Genomic DNA, 14,339 nt, shown 5'->3' on the forward strand with positions numbered 1-14,339 from the left:
TTTTTTTTTGCTATCATGTGAATCATGCAATAAATAGAAATTATTAGAATAATTGAATTTTCATAGTTAAAAAGTATAGGTCCCATAACATATACAAAATGTAACTGAAATTTAGAAATTTTTGTAAATTTTAGATTCTTTTATATATATATATATATATATATATATATATATATGTTTTCGTCATAATAAATCAATAAATAAACATTTTTTCAACGCCTGTAATAATATTATTAATGTAGAAATGGTACAAAGTCAGAATGTAACTCATGTGTAATGATATGTGGTACATTGAAGTGAAATATGTAGTTTTGTAGTGGAGGAAGATAGTGTTTAGCCAATAAATAAACATTTACTTTTATTAAAAACCTGTGCAAAAATAATATTCAATATTAATCTTGTTTATAGAATGTTTATTAACATATAATATATTTTCATAGTTGACAATCTTATTAAAACCATCAAATACGAACATATAATACTTTATCTAAATTTAAGAAAAATCACAAATGAAAGGATTATATGCAGAATAATCTCCATATAAAAAATTAAAGAGAAGCCCGTAAAAAAGATGTGATTGGTTTCTTATGTGTGCTTTAATGAAGTTTTGAAACAAAGAATCAAGTTTGCAATAAGCAGCAGCAACATCAACACCGAACTGCCTTAGACCAAGTAGTTTCCTTCTCAGTTCGATTCCATCATCATGCAGAATCCACACAAAAAAAAAGTCACAAGCCACCAAATATATTAAGAAACAAAATATGTGACTTGAGCCAAAAAGTAAAACGATTAAATTGTTATCCTTCGAGAGACTTCTTCATCTTCTAACGTCCTAATGTCTCTAATTCATTCTCTGTTATCTACTCAAAGAGCATTGCATACTCTTTGATCACATTATCTTCCGCATAAGTGTCGTCTCCTACTTTTCCTCTCTTGAAGTACATATTATGGACTCATAAAAAGCCACCAAAATAAAACAATTTTAAACACAAATAGCTTATCTTTAGAGACACGTAGATAGAGAGACACATATGCTGTAACACGGAGTATACAGGATGAACAAACGTTGATTAATACTCTGTTTTCTAAAAAAAATGCAGGAACATGAAGAAGAGAAAGCAGATGAACACTCCTTAGTCAAAGGAGAAAGGAACTGAGATCTTTGAAGTGGAGTTGGTGTTCATAGTGAAGGATTTGATAACATCGTATTTTGACTACTTTTATGGATCATAATTGTATATTATGCAGGTGTTTTAACTCTATTTTCAATGGTTTTTAAAGTGTTTTCAATGTTTTAGAGTTTCAAAAGACTTTTCAGAAAACTTGGGTAAAAGATATGCAATTGGGAACAAATGAGCAATTGGGTCTGAGGCTCCCGAGCAAGAAAATTGCTAAGTCCACAATACTGCGACTTGGGCATGCTACCTGGGAGACGCTGGAACCAAGCCGCATGATCACTCGCAATCTACTCCGACTTGAGCCTGCGACCTGAGTGTAATGGAGACCAACCCGCATGGTTTGTACATTCCCCAGAAACCGCCTTGGTCCTGCGATTTGAAGAAGAAGAAGATTAAGCCGCAGCAAGACTTGCAAAACACTCCTACTTGGGCGTGCGGCTAAGACAAAGCGATTTAAGTCTCACAAGACAAGTTCTTCATCTACTGCGACTTAGGCATGCTACCTGGGAGACACTGGACCAACCCGCAGGATTTCCACTTTACCCACTAAAGCCGGGTCAGGACCCGGTTTGTTCCGGGCTGACCCGGTTCATTAGCACTTAGTATATATAGCTTTTTGGAGAAAAACCCTAGACAGGTTATCTTCTCTCTTAGTTTCTCTCTAGTTTTCTTTCCTTTTTAGTGTAAAAACGTTTTTGATTAAGAGATATCTCAAGGATTTAATCAATCTAAGTCTGTTTCTTATCAACTCATCATCTCATTTCTACTTATAATCATGATTAACATCATCTCTTGCAAAAGAGATGTGTTCTTCATGATTAGTGAGTAGTCATCTTTTTAAACTTCTAGGTGTGTAGATTAGGGTGCTTAGATGTTTGATTTGTGATGTTTAGGGTTTAAATTCTCATTTCATTTCCTTAGTTAGCTGCTCCTAATGCCAGATTTCCTTGGGAAAGTGAAATCTGGGTTCATAGGCATTTCATGCACCAAAAGTGTTTGATGAAATGCCTGAAAGAGCTAACTTAATGGTTTATGTTTTAAATGCCATGGGAATGTTTGTTTGAAGCATAAATGAAATATTAGAACTGTTTCTTAATGCTCATTAGTTCATATTTCACAAATGAGAATTTGGTTTGAAAGTGGATTAGTGTAGAGATTAATGCCTTCATGAGAGGATTAGTCTAGATTAGAGTTCAAAGTTGAAATGTTTGAGATCATGTGATTGCTTGTTATGTCTTTCTGTATAAGATTCAGTCTTCTTGGTTGAGAGATTGTTTGGTCACTTATTAGGCTTGATGCATTATGCTTGTTGATTGCTTGATTATATCTAATGGTTGTTAGACTTGATTAAGTGATTAGCAAAGGGATTATTGTCATGGGAATGAATTAATCTGACTAAGAAGCCTAGACTAAAGAGTAGCAAGTGTTGCATTATGTTCTTAGCATCATGAATCAATATCTAAAGCACCCTAATCAATGATCACATCTAGAGGTTTATCTTTTATCATTTGCTTAATCATCATCACTTTGTTTTGTTTGCTTGCTTTGTTTAGTTGATTCATAATAGCTTGCTTGTTTCTTGTTTTATGTTTTCTTGTTGCTGGTTTCACCAAACTCATCTTTTATTCAGCTTGACTTAAGAACTTGTCACATAAACTAGTGCCTAACTACCACACATATGGATTGACACCCCTTAGTCTAATGATCAAAGCTAATTCTAAAAACATAGATAATTCAGAGGAAGAGCCAAGTGAAAATTCTTTCGAAAGCTCAAGTGAAGCAGATCCCTCCGATTATGTGAAAGCTATCACACTTAGGAGTGGATTGGCTTACAAAGAGCCTGAATTTCCTAAAGATCCCAAAGATGAAGGAAAGGGTAAGGAAAAGGAAAAAGAAAGAGAAAGAGTCACAATTGAAGATGTTGAAAACGAAGTGGTAGGAGAAAAGGATGAAGAAGAAGTAAGAGATGATACATCCCGGGAAATCCTCGGAGAAGACCCAATTCTACCTCCACCATCTCGTGTCTACAAACCTAAACCTCCATATCCTAGAGCCTTAAGAGCCCCGAAGAAGGAGAAAGAAAAAGCTAAGCTGAAAGAACTAATCGATCAACTAAATCTGAGATTACCTTTCGTAGAAGCTTGTGCTATGATTCCTACTTAAAGAAAATACATGAAGGGTATTCTAAAAAATTCTTTAACTCTTGAAGAAGGCGTTATGATGATAACCCATGAATGTAGTTTTATCCTGCAAAGCCGAATCCCTGAAAAGAAAAACGATCCAAGAAGCTTCGTACTTTCATGCACCATCAATGATGTAGTTTTTGAGCGTGCTCTCTGTGACTTAGGATCTAGCATAAACATGATGCCTCTTTCAGTAGCAAAACGTTTAGGGCACCACACTTTCCAGCCCACTAAAATTTCTTTGGTATTAGCTGATCGTTCTGTTAGACAACCTGTAGGTATCTTAATAGACGTTCTGGTCAAAATCGAAAAATGTTCCATACCAACTGATTTCGTAGTTCTAGAACTAGAAAGAGAACCTAAGGATCCCCTTATTCTTGGAAGACCATTTCTATCTGCAGCCGGAGCCATAATCAATGTCTCGGAAGAAAAAGTTGACATTCATCTAGCCGGTCTAGTTATGCAATTTGACATGAACAAAAGTTTCGATAAACCGACTTTGGATGGCAAAATTTGTTGGATTGATGAGCTAGATGGAATTATTGAGGAAGTCTATGAAGATCTACTTCTAGATGACCCTTTAAGTTTTACGCTTTCACCCACAAAAGACGAACGCAATTTCCTTGAAGAAATTTCAAGTTAGTGCGCGCGTATGCTTGATAAGTCCGAAACTTATAGGAAATCTCTAAACTATCTAGATCTTAAGGACCAAACAAAAATTCCTACACCTCCTAAAGACACTGCTGCAGCAATTAATGATCCTTGGAGCAAGCTTAAAGCCCCTAAAGTTGAGCATAAACCTCTTTCCATCGGACTGAAGTACGCTTTACTTGGACAAAATTCTACTTATCCTGTCATTATAAACTCTGGTTTGACGGAAGAAGAAACCACAATGCTGTTGACTGAGCTGAGAAAGCATAGAAAAGCCTTAGGATATTCACTTGATGCCATACCTGGAATCTCTCCAGATCTTTGTATGCACAAGATTAATCTAGAGGATAATGCTAAAAACTCAATCGAAAGTCAAAGGAAACTGAACCCTAATCTCATGGATGTTGTTAAGAAGAAGATTATAAAGCTTTTAGAAGCTGGAATAATCTTTTCTATCTCAGATAGCTCTTGGGTTAGCCCAGTTCATGTTGTTCTTAAGAAAGGAGGAGTCACTGTCATTAAAAATGATAAAGATGAAATGATCGCTACAAGAACAGTCACTCGACATCGTATGTGCATTGATTACCAGAAACTGAACGCAGCAACTAGGAAAAATCAATTTCAACTTCCCTTCATAGATCAAATGCTAGAAAGGTTAGCTAATCACCCCTACAATTGCTTCCTTGATGGATACTCCGGATTTTTCCAAATTCCTATTCGACCGGAGGATCAAGAAAAAACGACATTTACTTGTCCATATGGCACGTTCGCTTACCGACGAATGCCTTTTGGATTGTGTAGTGCACATGCTACCTTCCAGCGGTGCATGATGTCGATATTCACAGACTTTATTGAAGATTTCATGGAAGTATTCATGGATGATTTCTCCGTATATGGATCTTCTTTTGAGAAATGCTTGGGCCAATCTTGGTAAAGTTTTGCAAAGATTTGAAGATAAGCACTTAGTATTAAATTGGGAAAAATGTCAGTTCATGGTACGAGACGGAATCGTGCTTGGGCACAAGATTTCGGGAAAAGGAATTGAAGTTGACAAAGCTAAAATCAAAGTCATGACAAGCCTACAACCCCCTACAAATGTGAAAGGAATTCGTAGTTTCTTAGGACACTTAGGATTCTATAGGCGCGTCATAAAAGATTTTTCTCAAATAGCTAGACCTCTTACGCATTTGCTTTTCAAGGAAACGAACTTCGAGTTCGATGATGAGTGCTTAGCCGCGTTTCATAAGATCAAATAAGCTCTTGTCTCCGCTCTAGTCGTGCAAGCACCTGATTGGGAACTCCCATTCGAAATCATGTGCGATGCAAGTGACTATGCAGTCGGAGCAGTGCTTGGCCAACAAAAAGATAAGAAACTGCACGTAATCTACTAAGCAAGCAGAACTCTAGACGAAGCTCAATGTAATCATGCAACAACAGAGAAAGAATTTCTAGCTGTCGTATTTGCATTTGAGAAATTCCGTTCTTACCTCGTAGGATCTAAGGTTATAGCTCATACTGATCATGTTGCAATCAAGTATTTAATGTCTAAGAAAGACGCTAAACCTCGGTTGATAAGATGGATCCTCCTACTGCAAGAATTCAACATCGAAATTTGAGATCGAAAAGGAGCAGATAATGGAGTTGCAGACCATCTTTCACGAATTCGAGTTGAAGAAAGATTGCCTTTAAATGATAGTTTGCCGGAAGAAAGCATCTATGCAATAGACACTACCCCCACCAATGCCAATACTGCACCTCCAAGGCAACTCATGCGAAGATCAGATGCTTTCAACACCCCATGGTTTAGGCACATATCAAATTACCTAGCAGCTGATGTAGAACCACCACAATTTTTCGGTTATAGGAAGAAAAAGTTTCTGAAGGACGTAAGACATTATTTTTGGGATGAACCTTATCTCTATAAGAGATGTTCTGATGGTTTATTCCGAAGATGCGTGGCTGAAGAAGAGATGGAAGGAATTTTATTCAGATGCCATAGCTCGTCTTACGCAATATATTTCGCAACCTTCAAAACTGCTTCAAAGATCTTACAAGCAGGATTTTGGTGGCCTACTTTGTTCAAAGATACTCCAGCTTATATATCGCGATGCGATAAATGCCAAAGGATGGGCAACATAAGAAAAAGGAATGAGATGCCTCAAAATTTTATTCTTGAAGTCTAAATTTTCGATGTCTGGGGAATAGATTTTCTGGGACCATTTCCGACTTCTTTTGGAAACCAATACATCTTAGTAGCAGTAGACTACGTCTCTAAGTGGGTAGAAGCAGTAGCTAGTCCCACCAATGATGCAAAAGTCGTCATAAAGCTGTTTAAATCTGTTATATTCCCGCGTTTTGGAGTTCCTAGAATTGTGATAAGCGACGGAGGATCACATTTCATCAACAGAGTTTTTGAAAATCTTCTTAGAAAGAATGGAGTTACACATAAAATCTTCTTAGAAAGAATGGACTAGTTTGCTTGTATTTTGGTGAGAATTTTCTAGACTAGATCCAAATAGATGTTTCACGATAAGTTATGGTTTAGAAGGGCGGTCACTGAGATATTGTTTAGTTCCTGCGTTTTTCAAAATTTCTTTCCTGACCTAAGTTTGTTTAAGGACAAACAAAAAGGTAAGTCTGGGAGAGTTGATAACACCGTATTTTGACCACTTTTACGGATCACAATTCTATCTTATGCAGGTGTTTTAACTCTGTTTTTAATGGGTTTTAAAGTTCTTTCAATGTTTTAGAGTTTCAAAAGACTTTTCAGGAAACTTGGGTAAAAGATATGCAATTTGGAACAAATGAGCAATTTTGGATAAATGCAGACCGTCAGAAGTATGATAAGTGATGAAGACCTTCTCACCGTCTGATCACCCCAAATATTTGAGACAAAATGAAGGATCCAACCAGCTTTCTAATGCAATTGGTTTGGAGACAATCCAACGGTTATATCTTCAGATACTCCCGATGCAAGAATGACAGAAAATGAAGTTATGGAAGAGAACATTAGCCGGGACCGCGGCCAACACCTATTTCCCCGCGGGTAGAAGCAGCGCGACCGCGTCCATTAGTCGTTCACTTCCCAAAAGACTTAATTAAAGCCCAAGTCGATTTCCTCTATTATTTTTGAAGCCCTAAGTGTTCAGGGCAACTCCTTAAGCTATAAATACCCTCTTTAGGTCATTCTAAAGAGGGAGGACCAAAATATAGACAAACCTAGAGAGAGAGAGATTTCGTGTGGAACCCTAGAGAGGAGGCCGCCGTCCTAGGGAGAAGGAGCCGCCGCAGGAGTGCATCATCGCGCCTCCGTCGCCGACTCTGTTCTTCGTTTTTCTTCCCTGTTTTCTTTAATTTCCTGCAACTTTCAATACTCTATGATGCTTTGTTACAATATGTTTGAGTAGTTACCCAGTTGGGTTTAAAGGGATCTTTCAAAGGGAATTTTGTGTGTCTTTACTTATAAATCGATAGATTTAGGATTTATAATCTTCTAGATGTTCTTCATTTGCCTTTGATTTTACTGCATGATTCTTTGCTGGCCACTTAGAAGCCGATCTGATATGATATGTTGCGAAGGCTTTCATTGATTGTCTGAACTAGGGTGAAACGAGCAATTCTTCTATAGGAGTGGAAACCTACCTGTAGTTGAGTTGTGAATGTTGATGAGTCTTGTTCCGCTATTGCATCTTCTCCCTTCCAGGATCAGAGTGGAAACCTACTGATCAGGGTTGCGAGAGATAGTTGTTAGTGCTGCGAAAGTAGGCTATTCATACTTCCGTGCCTCGAGTTCTAGAACATACGTAGTTGATTACCTTTATCACTTGTTTAAAATCGACATAGCTTAGTCCATAAATCCCTGCGAAACCCCTTGAGCCCCAACGTTTGTTTTCCATTGCTTACAACCTTCGATTTTATTTGCTTTTCATTCGCTTATGACTTGCTTCCATTCGCCTTTGTTTAATCGCTTTTTACTTGCTTTGCTTTCTAGTTTAGATTTCGTGACAACCAAAACCCAAAACCAAAACCCAAATCTGTTTAGTTCTAGTCTGATTTAAGCATTGTCGTGAATTCGTATTGAAACAACTAAGTCTCTGTGGATCGATACCCTAAGTACTAGAGCGCACATCTGTGCACTTGCAGATATTTAGGGGTTATAAATTTAAAACCTGAAGCTTAGTAGAACGAACCAATACCCCGTTTACAATCGCATCAGGATTCAATGAGAATGTTAGATGGCAGAGACGACAACGTTAACGATTAACTCCCATTATTGTAATTGTGGTTGGCTCGATGAACATAGTGTGTTTTGGCCTTATAGTAGGGTAAGGCCACTTTTAAAATTGTAATGAAGATTCCACCAGCGGAGTAGAGCTTCTCTCCGTAGCTTTCATTTCTTCTTTTTCTTTAAAAAACTCTAACTTTAGAGAACTGATACGGCTTCTGAGTTTGCAAAGAAAACTGTCCTGGAGATCAGGGCCATCACATCTTTATTTCCCATCCTGTGATATCTTATCGCCTCCACTAAGTTCTTTTGTCAGATGAAATTGAACCATTTTCTACACACAAAATGGTCAGTCAATCAGTAACTTTTAGGCCATAAGATGACTTACACATATAGATTAATGGTTTATAAAAGTTAGTAGACAGTACTAACGGAAAAATCACAACTCTGAAAATAGTAAATTATTTGTATTTCTCGAGTTAGAGCTAGATTCTCGGTTAGACCCCTAAGTGGCTCAAGTAAAGCCAAGCTTACCGAACAAGTAAAAAAGAGTAAAAAAATTGCAGCAAATGCAATAGAGGATATATCGTAAAGCACAAACAAAAATATTGTAAAAAAGATCAAATAATGATCACACAACAAAAACCATTATAACTACTAAATTTTTTAAGTAAAAGTATATATTAATTTTTTCATTAAAACTAAAAAAATAATGCAGAAACCCTAGCCAGTGTCTCTTGATTTTGCTGCCGCCTTCTCTTCTTTATCTTCTGTTAGTCTAAGACTCTAAATTCTATGCATCTTGTTCTAATTTTCTTTTCAGAACTTTTTTTTGAGAAAAACGAATCTCATCGATGTAGTATGTTATTGATGGATAAAACTATAACGTTTTTTTTTTCAAACCAGAAAAAGTCCGGGTCGGATTTTTGCCAGTTCACTGGGTTTGAGCGCTTTAATAGCATCAAGAGTTTTCAACAAAAGCCACACAAGAAATCTTGCCGGGTCATGGTTCAACTGATCGAATCATCCGGTTCGGTCCGGGTCTGAAATAATTACATTAAACCATAATAATTTATAACGATATGTTTTAAGTTAATTTTACACATCATCAAATAAGAACCAATCAAAAAATTACACTAAATTAGAAAACACGGTAAAAAAGTCTTTTTGCAGACAAAACTCATTATGGAGCTGACACTAAAACAAAACATTTTAAACTTGCTGTGGAGCTGACACATCAGCAGATCATTACACAAATAAGTATATAGATTACATCTAAATTAATTCATTACGAACGATTTTATCTTCAAAGTTCCAATAGAGAAATTACATTGAAATAAAAGGCAAATGGAATATTGATAAATGCTGGGTGATATATATTCAATTGTATGAACCATTGATATAATTATAAGGTCTAAATAAAGAAAAAAGGTTTGATCCATATAAAACCCAAATTAAGAAAGTTTTCCAATGGATACTTTAACATCCCAACCTCGGGTCACCCGAGATAACCGAAATTGGGCTTGTTAGATCGATGGTATAACCTCATTTAGCTAACCAGCTGGTTTGGTCCAATGATGAGCAGTGGGGATGCCAAGACCGAAAACGTCCGTATAACAACAACCATATTAGTTATTAGTTCCAATGCTAACCTGAAAGGGGAGAGGAGGGGTGAGCAATTGAATTACCCAGTGAGGTGAACCATAAGAGATTCATTATCACTTTAATATATTAAAACATAGAGATTAAGAAGTCTAATCCTAAAACAAGCTCAAGCAGGACTCAATCCTATACCTCTAAAACAAATAAGACACAAGAAAAAAATCATCCGGTTTACTAAGTTCGTTTTCCGTCAATTCGCCCTTAGCTCATCATCATGCTCAAGGCATGGCAAACTCCTTCATGATCAAGGCATGGCAAACTCAATCATGCTCAAGGCATGGCAACTACCCATCAATTCTTCTCATGCTCAAGGCATGGTAACTCTATGCATCTTTAAGTTATTCAAACAAGCACTCTAATTTCCTAAACAAGAGCAAAGCACTGCACATGATGGGATCTGATCCTGCCTTCCTTTCCAGATAGGGGATGAGCCTGCCATCCGTGACATGCTGAGCCTGACATATCACCGTTAGTCATATTGACAATGAGTGGTTCACCAAAACTACCTAACAAACGCTGTTGGTCCAACAGGCCCCACACAGTTTCCCAGCAAGAAATCTCGTACCATAGGATAACTTGTGACGAGTACCTAACTCGATCTACTGAACAAGGTCATTAATGGTTGCTAACAAGCAAGCTTCTACAATTTAAGACTTCAGACCAATCACCACACAACTTGTCAATCATTTCATTCTTTCTATCTAACACTTTTAAATAATCTCTAGCAACCTAGTTCATCATCAAGCAATATCCAGCAATCATTAACACTATCATTAAGAACAATCATCATTAGCAAACCAATCAATTAGACACAATAGCTATGATTTAAGAACAGACTAATTTACACCCTAGATTACAATATGCAGGAGTTGGATAAGAAAGAACCCTCACCTTTGCCTTTCTGAATGCAGAAACCTTATTCCACCTTCTTCATGTTCGAGCAGATCTGAAAACCAACCTGAAAACAGCCATAACTCTCAACTCAGAACTCCGATATGCACGAACTCTGTCTTCCCGGAAATCTGAGACTCGGGGCTACAATCTGATAGGTTGCTCGTCGTGTGCATCCTCACGGTTCGCTGGATAATCGCCTCGCATGTTGGCGGCGCGGAAAGAGAAGGAGGAGGCCGAGAGAGAGGGAGGAAGAGAGGAGAGTGAGTTGCAACGGCGAGGAGAGAGAGGAAAGAGCAGAGAGAAGGAGGATCAGGGTCACACCATGGAGGAGGAGAGGGGGAAGCTTGGCGAAGAGGAGAAGGAGAAGAAGAGAATATGGTTGGGAAGGAAAAGAGAAAAAGACTAGGGTTTCTGGGATTAGAGGGGGTTTATACAGGGATTTCCTTCTGATTTAGGATAGAAACTAAATTGAATCAGGCAAAGAAAAAATTAAACCTGTTTCAATTATGTTGGACTATCACACTCTCCCCTGTTGCGAAGGATTCGTCCTTGAATCCCTCCAAATATGAGCGCTGTAATGAAATGAATGCTCGAGCTAGAAAGTAGGGACAATGATTGCGACAGGGATGTAAAGAATTGTTAAGAAGACATGAATAAAGGAGAGAGGAAAAATAATTAGTCTAAAATGGTCTTAGATGGAATTAGAGGAAAGAACACGGAGGATAAATGGGAGAAGGGATGAGGGAATGAAGTCTATGGTAAAGAAAAGAAGGAAAATATTATGTGACAGAACTTGATGGTCAAGTGAGAAGAAGGAGCTGACATGGATTGAGGGAAAGGGGATAAAAGATAATGAAAAATTTATAGGGAAAGATGAACAAAGGTAAAGAGATAATATGAAATTTATGGTGAAGAAAAGAAGAAAAAGAATTGATGTAAAGGAGTTTATAATGAGGACAGAAGGAATGGATTAAAAAGGAGCAGATTCTTAGTGAGAGGGAGGAGTGAACAACAACCAAGAAAGGAATTATGGCACTAGCAGAAGGAAAGAAATGTTACCTCGTTGCAACTTATGCTAAGGAAAAGAAGGAAGGGATACCTTGGAGCTTACGCTGAGGATAGGAGGAAGAAATGAGAATAAAAGCTTAGAAATAAAACAGGAAAAGATTACGTGAGAAGGATCCACAGCAATGGAGCGAGATAAGTAACCGGTGAAAATGAGTTATAAGAAAGGAAAGAGGAAAAATAAATGATACCACTTTGCAACTTATAAAAAATAAGAGAGAAATGGTATCATGGAATTTATGGGAAAGAATAGTAAAGAATACATATACATCTATACTGGAGGAAAGTTTATTGGGGAGAGAACTAGCTAGGGAGAAGAGAATAACTCATGTTTTAAGAAAGAAGGGAGAATGCTGTGGAGAATATACCACTTTATACTAATACTAGGACAAGAGGGATGAGGGTTCAAGAAATCTATAGCTAGAAGGAAAGAGAGGAACAAAGGGAAAGGTTCACCATGAAAACTTATGGCAAAGAAAAGAAGAAAAAAAAGATAATCATATTTTTTTACATATTGATAAACTTATGACGAAGAAAATCAGAGAAGAATATATATATATATATGAGGAAATCATATTAGTAAAGAAAGAGGGAAAGGAACAGATTGGAAAAAGTATTATTATTATTATTTTTTTTTTGGGAAGAAGAAGAACAAGAGAAACAGATGGAAAAAGATATCATATAATTCAAAAGAGGAAGGAAGAAAAAAGAACTCATATATTTACATATAAATTAAGGCCCAAAAACCAAAAGCCCATTCATCATCTGTTTGGGTGGAGCCCAGAAACCAGTGAATTGCTCGAAATGAATGTGATTGGGTGGAACTGTCAGGACTTCGGAGCCGACCTGACGAAAGAACGCTTAGAAGAACTTCATCAATGTTTTTTTCCTTGTTATCGGAAAATAAGAACAATCGTTTTGTTCTGCAAGATATGCAAATGTATTTTTGACATTGACAATATTTGTACCGTTGAACCGAAAGGTCGAAGCGGTGGTCTAGCTCTTTTTATATAGATGAACCTATGGTTTCTATTTCTTTTGAGAATTTGATTGATATAGAAACAACTCTAGACGGACATAAAATATTTATGACGTTCGTTTACGGAGATCCGGTTTTCAAAAACTGAGAGCATGTTTGGGAGCGTCTCACTCGGATGAGCCTCTCTAGAAAAGACGCCTGGTTTATGATAGGAGACTTCAATGATAATACCGGAAACCATCAAAAACGGGGAGGGCGAAGGAGATCAGAATATTTCTTTATCCCATTTTGAACTATGTTGGATAATTGTGGCATGCTAGAGTTACCGTATAAAGGAAACTCATTCTCATGGGTTAGAAGAAGACGTTCGGGTAAAGTCAAGTGCCATCAAGATAGAGCTCTTGGGGAATCAAGAATGGCAATCTAAATTTTCCCACACTTTTGTGGAGTACCTGAAATTATGGGGTTAGTTATGATACAAGTGGATAACCAACGCAAGAAAAAATCATTTAGGTTCGATAAAAGATGGCTGGGAAATCCGGGCTTCAAAGAGGTGGTAATCTCTGGATGGGGCTCTTTTGATGGAATCTCATGTCGAGATTTCCATAACAAAATAGCAGACTGTTGTAAGAGTATTTCCATTTGGAAGAAATCTCTCCCAACATATTCGGAAAAGATGATCGAGGAATTAAAAAATCAACTAGATGTAGCATAAGATGATGAGAACACAACGACAGAAGAAATTGAAGAGATCAGTAGAAAACCCTGTACAGATTTTTATGAGGAAGAAATCTATTGGAACAGAAGAGTCGTGAACAATGGCACAAGGATGGTGACAAGAACACAAAATTTTTTTCATGCTCTTACTAAACAAAGGAGAAGCCGGAATCGTATCATTTCCTATAAAGATAGTAATGGGAACTGGGTGAAGAATGCGAAAAGTATTGAATGTGTGGCTTCCCAATACTTCCAAGACCTGTTCACCTCGTCACACCTACAGATACCAAGAAAGTTCAGATACCTCTAATCAGCTCCTACTATTGGAACCATCGGTGGAAGAGATTAGAGAAGCCCTTTTTGATATTAACCCGGATAAAGCCCCCAGACCAGATGGGATAGACGAGTAAATTTAATCAAAAATTCTGGCAGGATTTCCGCCAAGACATAGTTAAATTGGTAAAAGATTTTTTTCGTTTTGGGATTCTTTGATCCTAGACTTAATCAAACTAACATATGTCTTATCTCCAAAAACTAAAAGCTAAGAGTAATGGCGAAATTCCGTCCGATTAGTCTTTGTATTGTCAGCTATAAGATTATCTCGAAGCTTATGTGGAAAATACTAAAGAGGACATTACCAAACCTAATTTCGGAAACTCAATCGGCTTTTTATGGTTAGGCGCCTTATTACAAACAACATTCTGTTGGCACAAGAAAATTTTCATGCCCTCCGTACCAATACCATTTATAGAGAAAACTTCATGGCCATCAAAACAGACATGAGT

This window comes from Eutrema salsugineum, unplaced genomic scaffold (assembly GCF_000478725.1).
Source record: "Eutrema salsugineum unplaced genomic scaffold, Eutsalg1_0 scaffold_8, whole genome shotgun sequence".
In the NCBI taxonomy this organism is placed as follows: Eukaryota; Viridiplantae; Streptophyta; class Magnoliopsida; order Brassicales; family Brassicaceae; genus Eutrema; species Eutrema salsugineum.